This window comes from Mustela nigripes, chromosome 3 (assembly GCF_022355385.1).
Source record: "Mustela nigripes isolate SB6536 chromosome 3, MUSNIG.SB6536, whole genome shotgun sequence".
Taxonomy (NCBI): Eukaryota; Metazoa; Chordata; class Mammalia; order Carnivora; family Mustelidae; genus Mustela; species Mustela nigripes.
The window spans coordinates 117,251,278-117,260,011 of record NC_081559.1 but is presented as its reverse complement, the minus strand read 5'-3'; the positions used below and the strand labels follow the sequence as shown (position 1 = coordinate 117,260,011).

The window sequence follows — 8,734 nt, the reverse complement described above, 5'->3', positions numbered from 1 at the left end:
AAAATGCCAGATTATATTAGTTTTGAAAAAAAAAAAAAAACTAAATACACAAATTCAAAAAGATCAGCACTAAGAAAAATACTCAACCAGGAGTTTACTCTAATCATATAAGGCAATACATATTATTTTTAATATTCTTGTCACATAAGAGGCTTCAGAGAAGTAAAATATCCTACTGTTTTATGAGGCAAGAGGTTTCCTAAGATCATGCTGCAGGAACAATCATTGAAAAAATAAAATTATCTACTCCTTAACCCACAAGGCAAGACCATAGTGTTTATAATCTTTCTGTCAAAACCTTTATTAAAAAGTCATTAGAGTTGTAAATAAGTAGAAGTAATAATATTATCACTTACCAGCCGAGTAAAGGAATAAGAAGTCTGTCTCTAAGGTAGAGATGAGAGTAGATCTGGAACTCTTCTCACAAAGCTATTTCCAAAATAGTTGCAACTCTCCGGTGAGCATTCTGTTTATTTCATAAAGTGTGGGCCTTTGAGCATTTCAACCCCTTCTGCAGAGCCCATGGTTTTTCAGAGCCTCTAAGAACTTCAACTTCACTCTCCTGCTTGCATTTCCTCCCAGCCCCCTGCGGAGAAATATTCTTGAAGTTGTTGCTCAGAGTTTAATCTGTGGAACAATAGGACTCCGCAGAGCCTTGTATGGTAGTTGTAGCAGGTGGATAAGAAGGGTTACTTTCCGTCTATCAAGGAAGGGGAGGGGGAACCAAGGGGTATCAGGAGGCACCGCCTTTTAGCTGCGAGAAGCAGGGAGCCCAGATGCCCGTGGCGACGACAGTGGCAGCAAGGGCAGCGCCGTTTTGTCCCTGTGGCGGTAGCCCAGTCCAGAGACGCTGTCCATCCCCTTCGGTGCTGAAGTATAAGGACTGGAACCCCAGCCCGTCCCCAGATCGCACTTTGCTCCACCAGCGAATGCAAAGGGCTTCCTTGTCTTCCAGTCTCACCTCTTTTCCTCTGGCGCTTTATATTTTGGTAGGGGTTAACTGTTTCTCCAAAATAATACTCTCATACTTATTTGGTGACAACGTTTCCGGGCATTATCTAACATTAGGGGAAAGAATCCGTGGGAGATCAGATTTGAGCCTCTCCCGACTTTTCAGTGGCCCAGAACGAGTTTCCTAATGCTAGAAATGAAAGGAAACGCACAAGCGCGCGCATACACGCGCACGAGGAAGCGGGAGGGGGTGGGGAGGGAGGAAGAGAGGGAATATGAATAAATATAGATTATGTACCGTGGAAAATCCAGAGTTTCTTTGGGTCTCTAATTACAGAAAATGTAAAGGATTATTTTGGAAGACTCCGCAATCTTGATTATCAATTGAGCGGGGCCATACTTAAATTCTGAAAAACCCCGTTTGAAATCCCTGGGTTAGACACAGTAAAGAGGTCGTGGGTTCTTCTTGGACCCTCCAGGCATAAATGACAGGTTAGTTAAAAAAACAAAGACAGAGAATGAAAAAAGAAAAAGGAAAGAAAAGACATCTATCTCGGCTTTGCTACCTTTTAAAACGCGGCTGAATTGGTTCGGAATCCTTGCGGAGCAGCTAAGAGGATCCAGCCGGACGCGGTTCATGTGAGTGTCAGTGCTCCGGGAGCCTCGTGAAACAGTGTGTCGAGTCGGGAGCCTCGGGAGGTTGCTTTCCCAGGGCAGTGCTCGAGAGCCGCCCACGGCCCAGGATCCTCGGAGGGGTGCGGGAAGACTCTGATTTCACAAAGAATCGAATAAGAAATGCATAAAGTCAGCGGGAGGGCTCGACCATCCCCGCCCTTTAAAAGCCAGAACAATGCCCAACCCACCCGGCCCTTTGCCTGGCTTTTCAGTGCATTTCCCGTTCGTCTCCCTCGCCGCCCCCTAGCCTCTCTGGTCCAGAGTCTCCCCGGGCCTTGCAGGCACTTCGCTCCTGCCCGGTACAGTTCCCCCACTTCTGCCCATTCTATCTGCTCTTAGCCGGCTGATACCAAAGCATAAGAAAGGGTTTGTGTGGATGGTCTCCCGGGCGGTCACCGAGGGCTTCGCCACCCACACTCTGCAACGGGTGCAGACACAAGTGCTGTGAGCAGGGGAATTGAAATACACAACGTTGAAACTGTTGGAAAACAGATCCAAATCACATCCACTGGGACCCTCGAAGCTATGTTTAATGAAGAGGAAAAATGTAGTGTAACAGCCCATCCCTCAAGCTCTCAACTTATGCAGTGTAGATTTCTGTGCTAGAAGACTGTTGGTAGACTTGCGAGGAAATTTGGAAAAGAATTACTATGGAAGCCGGGAGGCGGGGGGCGGGGAAGGCGGAGCGAAACACTAATTCCTCTAGGGTGGTAGGAGAAGAGCTGTCGCCTGTCCCTAGCCTCCCTTCCTTGACAATTTCTCAGAATCCTCGTCCTCGGATTCTGGCAGCACAGAGGAAGTCATAAACGCAACGCTTTCCTCCCACGCTTCCATTACAGATTAGCGCGCGGGTCTGGAACCGTCCATGCCGGTGGGCCGGTCTAAGCCTCCCCGAGCTAAATGCGCTCGCCAAGGCAATGTCTAAGCGAGGGACGTAGGAGACGCCAGCGCCCGCAAAATGCTAGCTGGTTCTCTTGAGCTGAAACATTTGAACTGGGATCACTTGGGAACGAAAATCAAGCTGTCAGGTTATTTATCCACACGAAAAGTGCATGTTTTCGTTGGACTTTGAGCTATTTCGCTGCTCAGCGCTACCTTCATTTCCCCGGGGTGAGCACCAGGCGCCCTGCCCGCTCCCCGCTCTGGCTGCAAGAGACGGCTCCCAGTTTTGGGCTCATTGCAGGCCGCGGACGCTGTGTGGAGCTATACACGCAGGAAATGTTTGCAGTGGAAAGAAGCCCATTATTAACTTACTCTAACAGGCCTTTTGAGCAGAGGAACGTTTAAAAGGTGTGAATCTCTGGAACCGTGCCTGATGAAGCATTTTGGTCTCACTAACATACACAAACTTCCTTGGAGTATTTGTTACTTGAGGCTAATTTGGAAGGGTGTGTTTTGCTTTAGGGTCCATGTGAAAATAGATGGATTTCTCAGGATTGTGGTAAATGAAATTTCCCTTTTCCTTAAATGTATTGGAACATGCTTCTTGTATCTGCACAAACAAGTATGTGTCACCCGTACAAGGAAGTTTCAGAAAGTGCTGGGGTTTTGTCAAGAGACAAAAATCAGCCTTGTTGTGTGAGAGCTACACTCTTCAGGGGCCACTTTCTCCCTAACAGTCAAGAGGCATCTCTCCGCAGTATTTAATTTTGTGCTTATTCTAGTTGATTTGATTGTTTGAATTGTTTTCTCCAGACATAGAAAAACAAGAATAATTGCAGAAATTTAATGCACCAAATAAAAGAAGAGCACTTAAATGAGGCACAGGGTACAAAGACGTTACTAATTAAAAACATATGCACTTGATTATTCAGACCTAGAGGAACAGATTCTCTAAGCACTGATTGACATTAATGCGGAACCTCTCTCTCTTTCAATCTTTCTCCCCCTCCCTCTCTCTCTGCCAGGAAGAGAAAAAAGAAGTGGTTGATTAATTTGAACTGTCAATCCCAGTAAGTATGTTAGTTTGATGTATTTTTTTTTTTTAAGAAGCAAAATCCACTCCATATTTTTCCTCATCAAATTGTATAACCAGTTGTGGAAATTAAGATGAAAATTAAATATGGTCAAACATCTGATGCTACAAATGAATAAAATGCAACAAGACCAGGTGACAGATATACTGAGGTCAATCAAAGAAATGTTTTAAGAAATGTCACCCTTGGAACAGATTAAAAAAAATTAAATGTACTTTTTATTATTTTAAGTTATTAGTTTAAAAATGTAAACATGGGACGCCTGGGTGGTTGTCGGTTCAAGGTCTGCCTTCTGCTCAGGTCATGATCCCAGGGTCCTAGGATTGAGAACTGCCTTGGGATTCCCTGCTTCTGATACCTTCTTGGGGTTCTCCTTCTGCCCCTCCCCCAGTTCATGCTCTCTTGTGCTCTCTCTCAAATAAAATCTTTAAAGAATTTTTTTTAATTTTTAAAAATGTAAACATAGTAAAATGTGAATGTAAACATCAACACCATGCGGTATATGAAGAATTACATTCACAAGAAAATCCAATACTCTAGAATGGTTACTGTGAATCCTAAACCAGGTCATTTAATTTCTTTGTTTACAAAACTAGGATACAATCCCACCCAGCCCATTCTTCACGGTATAGGAATCTAGAAAACATGTTTGTGAAACATTTTGGAAATAATTTGAAGTCCTTGAAGGGGGGAGTTTGAAATGTAAAGCAAAATATCCATACAATATAAAATTCTGACCTTCTATATAACTTATATAAGCCTCCTATTTTGAGCTACCTTGACACCATATATAAAATGGTGGTAATATAATTCCTGTGAAACTGGAATATAAAATCTTAATACCTTTGTATATCTCTATAAAAAATAGGTATCGTTATTGATGGAGTATCCCTTGGTCACTATTTCTACACCTCAATTTCAAGACTGAATAGATAACTTGGGGGTTCTGTTCTTTTTGTTTTTTTTTTAATAGAATATTTTAAATTTATTTATTTGTCAGAGAGAGAGAGAGCACAATCAGGCAGAGCAGCAGGTAGAGGCAGAGGGAGAAGCAGGCTCCCTGCTGAACAGGGACCCTCCTCCCCGGATGTGGGACTCAATCCCAGGACCCTGGGATCATGACCCAAGTGGAAGGCAGCTGCTTAACTGCTTAACCGACTGAGCCATCCAAGTGTGCGGGGGGTTCTGGTTTTTATTAACATATTTTTCTCATTATTTCTGTATTTTCCTTATGTTTCCTTTTAGAGATAACCCAATACCCACATCTGACTCTTTCAATCAATGGTTTCAACATCTCTAGCATCATTTTGAGTTGGTATTTTCTTGTGTTCAAGTACCAGTAGGTATTATCTATCTATTACCAATTATTTCCAAATTGGATCTTATTTATTTTTTTTCTTTTGTATGTTTTCTAATGAAATGTTGAGTTTGTGGGGGGAAAAAAATCCCAAATGGAGAAAGCATTCCTAAGAGAATCATTCAAAATGGGATCAGAAGGAAGGATATTGAGGAAGCAGGGCTATGCAGGTCTTCTATTTCAATTCTTGGAATACCATGAACTTTTGGTTTTGGTCAGTTGCAACTGGACCGCCTCCTGCTAACATGTTCTAATTTGCTGATTTATCACCAGGTAAATCTAGAGGAATTTGTGTTTGCTTTTGTATTAGTTGAGCTCAATTGACTTCAGTTATAGGAAAAGGTAGATGAGATTTCAGAAGTCTACTGTTTCAAAGCAGCTGAAGTACAAAAAGCCATCAGTTACATTTGTTTGATTGTTCTGTTGGGGAAAGTAGTGGAGGTGAGAGGAACTTAGTGTGGTTGGGCAGTGTAAACCACAGCTGCCCATTTGTAAGATTTAATTTTAGACAATGACTGAACACTTTCTTATTTATTTTTCTTTAGAAAAAAAAATGAGTATGACTTGCTTTAAAAAAAAAAAAGTGTGCTTTTGTCACTTTGATAAGTTACTTAATATTTTGAGCCTATATTCTCATTTTTAAACTAAGCAAGGCAACCTGCTTAGTAAGGTTAACTAACACACAGTACCTGGCTCAGGATCTTATTCATAAAATGCTCAACATACGGCAAGCTAGTCCACTTCTAGGACACCTCTTCATGCCTCTTTGACAGAGACAGTGTCTTGGAAAGTTTTTTGTTTGTTTGTTTTTTGTTTTTGTTCACTAACTTCAAGCAGGGAATATTGCTTTATTCAGACACATCAATGTGAATAGAGTTTATATACAAATATGTGGAAATTCCACTTCACGTTTTCAGTGCTATAGAAATCCTTTCATAGCTCATCAAGTCCTGCATGGTAGCAGGTTGCTAACCAATGACAAAAAATGAAACTATCCTTAAAAGATATACTGCCAATTTAGCCTATATGTCAACATTTTTTTTTCTAGACCCATCTAATTGGGCTTTTCTATCAAAGTAACCAATGAGTTTCCTATTTCTGAATCCAGTAGTCATTATTCTTTCCTTACATTTATGAAAAATAGTAAAGGGAGACCTCATCAAAGTAGAGTCTGAAAACAAGAATGGGAAGTGGTACCACTCACTGTCAGTTATAGGAAGAAGTGTCAGTTACATGGCTAAAGAAAAAAAAAAAAAAAGGACACTACATCTCCTACAAGAAATTGACTACCCGTACTACAACTCAGCCAACGAGAAATTGTCATCACCCTGAACTCCTGCTTTTCTCCAACTGACTTACATTCAAAACAATGCTTCCCAAGTTCCTCCTTCTTCTTCATAAAACAACTCCTCTCCTTTGTTTATTGGACTCACCTATAACTTTGTCATAGCTTGCACAACCCAAACTGCAATTCTCTTTTTATTCTCAAATAAACCCATTTTTGTGATAAAAAAAAACTTTTTTTAAGATTTTATTTATTTATTTGATAGAGATTACAAGTAGTAGGAGAGGCAGGCAGAGAGATAGGAAGAAGCAGGCTACCCACTGAGCAGAGAGCCCGATGCAGGGCTGGATCCCAGGACACTGGGATCATGACCTGAGTGGAAGGCAGAGGCTTTAGCCCACTGAGCCACCCAGGCACCCCAAAATAACTTTTCTTTTTGAAGTTAACATTAGATTCAACATCTTACCTGACTCCAGAGAAGTCCTTGACCCATTTGATGCTTGCTTCCTTCTTGTGAAGTTATTCACTTAAATCGCTATTTTTTCCTCAGTTTTCAGTGCTGATACCTTATCTGCTCAAACCCCTTAATGTTTGAATTCCCAGGATTTTGTTCTCGGAAATCTACTCTTCTTTTTCTGCATTACCTGCATAAGTGATCTCATCCAATCCCAAATCCCATTGCTTTGAAATATCATTTATATGACACTGACACTTCAATCTGAGAAAGACTCCATTGTGTCCCAGATATATGTAGATGCAAGTTGTGTCATTGACATAGCTACTTGAACACTTACTAGACATCTCAACTTGATCATCACCCCCACTGAATCTGTTCCTCTGAAAATAGTCTTCATCAAGTAAATACACCACTGCCCTTCCAGTTAAAGCTCAAAACTAAGGAGCCTTGTAAATATTTATCTACACTTACACACCATATTCAAAGAATCAGCAAAACTCTTGTTTTTGTTCCTAAAATATTTCCCATATCCTTCCACTTCTTCCAGGATAAGTTTTCACTCTAGTGCAATTGATATATCCATAACATACCAATAATGAATCTCATTCCAGTGAGTTTTTCCATTGGAATCTTTGCACAGCAGTAGGAATGGATTTTTGACAACACAAATCATTCCATATCTTGCCTGTGCTTAAAACGTCCCAGGGTTTCCTAATCCATTGAGCATAAACACTGTTTTGCCAGTGTGATATTTGTTTCATCACTCTTTCCTCCTTGACCACCTACATTTCAAATCTTCATATTCACCAAACTTAGTCCTGCTGTAGAAACTTTGCAAATGTCATTCCCCAAAACTGAAGTACTATTCTCACCGCCCAGATCTTTTACATGTTTGGTCCCACTTTTCCTTCGTATCTCAGCTTGCAAGTTTCATTATCATTGAGGCCTCCCCTGACCTGCCAATTTAAACAATCTTCATTGTCTTTCTGTGTATCAATCAATGTGTTTTAATGTCTTTATAACAAGTATCACCTTGGGAAATTATTAACTTTCTGTATTGACTCCTCTCTCCCTCTGTAATCCAGGCTGTAAGAAAACAGTAACCCGCGTGCTGATGAATCCCCTTCTTTAGAAGAGTGTGCAGCACACTGGTGTGCACACAGTGAGTGCGCAGGCAATGGTTGGTAATTGAATGATCAGACTACTGAAGCACGGTGATAATTTCCAAGAATACAAAATTAAACGAAATACTGTCTTTGTTTTTCAAACTTGGAAAAATTTATTATTTACAGGCATAAGAAAGAGCTTTAATACTGTGATTACTTCCTAAGACAATTGCTTTTTAAAATTACACTCAGTCATTTTGAAACCATCAAAGGTGTATTTTTGATATTATAATAAGCATATATTTGTAGAAAGTTTCACCTTGTATGTTTCTATAATTATAATATTTTAGTATAATCAACTAGATGATATTCATGTTTAAAATTATTAAAGTTATTCATAGTTTAGCAAAAACAGAAGGGCATAAGCACAGATTTGGTACTATACCCTTCCGTTCGTTCACTTTGATCTATATTCTCTACACTTTCATTATTTTCACTTCCGTAAGAGAATTAAGTACGTGATTGCTTTTATCTATAGATGCATCTTCTGTTATAAAACCCAATATAATTAACTGTGGAAAAATTGGAAAAGCATGAAGATAATTGTCTGCCACATCCTTATCAATTACTTCACAACTTTAGTGTATTTCCTCCTAAAATCTTTTTCAGTATATTGCCCGATCTCTCATTAATTATCACAGTATATTTATAATTTTTATTAAAACTTTCAATTGAACACAATATGTACAACTTTTCTTTTATGTAATCCTTTTTTTAAATTTTTTATTTTTTATAAACATATATTTTTATCCCTAGGGGTACAGGTCTGGGAATCACCAGGTTTACACACTTCATAGCACTCACCAAAGCACATACCCTCCCCAATGTTCATAATCCCACCCCCTTCTCCCAAACCCCCTCCCCCCA

At 40.1% G+C, this 8,734-nt stretch overlaps 1 long non-coding RNA gene across 1 annotated transcript in view; it reads left to right on the top strand.

The window, feature by feature from the left end:
* The first annotated feature begins 362 nt into the window (after positions 1-362).
* The window catches only part of LOC132013094 (uncharacterized), a 19,505-nt gene continuing 11,133 nt past the window's right edge, over positions 363-8,734 (top strand). Inside the window, exons 1-3 of the long non-coding RNA XR_009402875.1 lie at positions 363-1,590; positions 3,534-3,578; positions 4,848-4,941. This is a non-coding gene — a long non-coding RNA (uncharacterized LOC132013094). The remainder of the gene's footprint in view (positions 1,591-3,533; positions 3,579-4,847; positions 4,942-8,734) is intronic.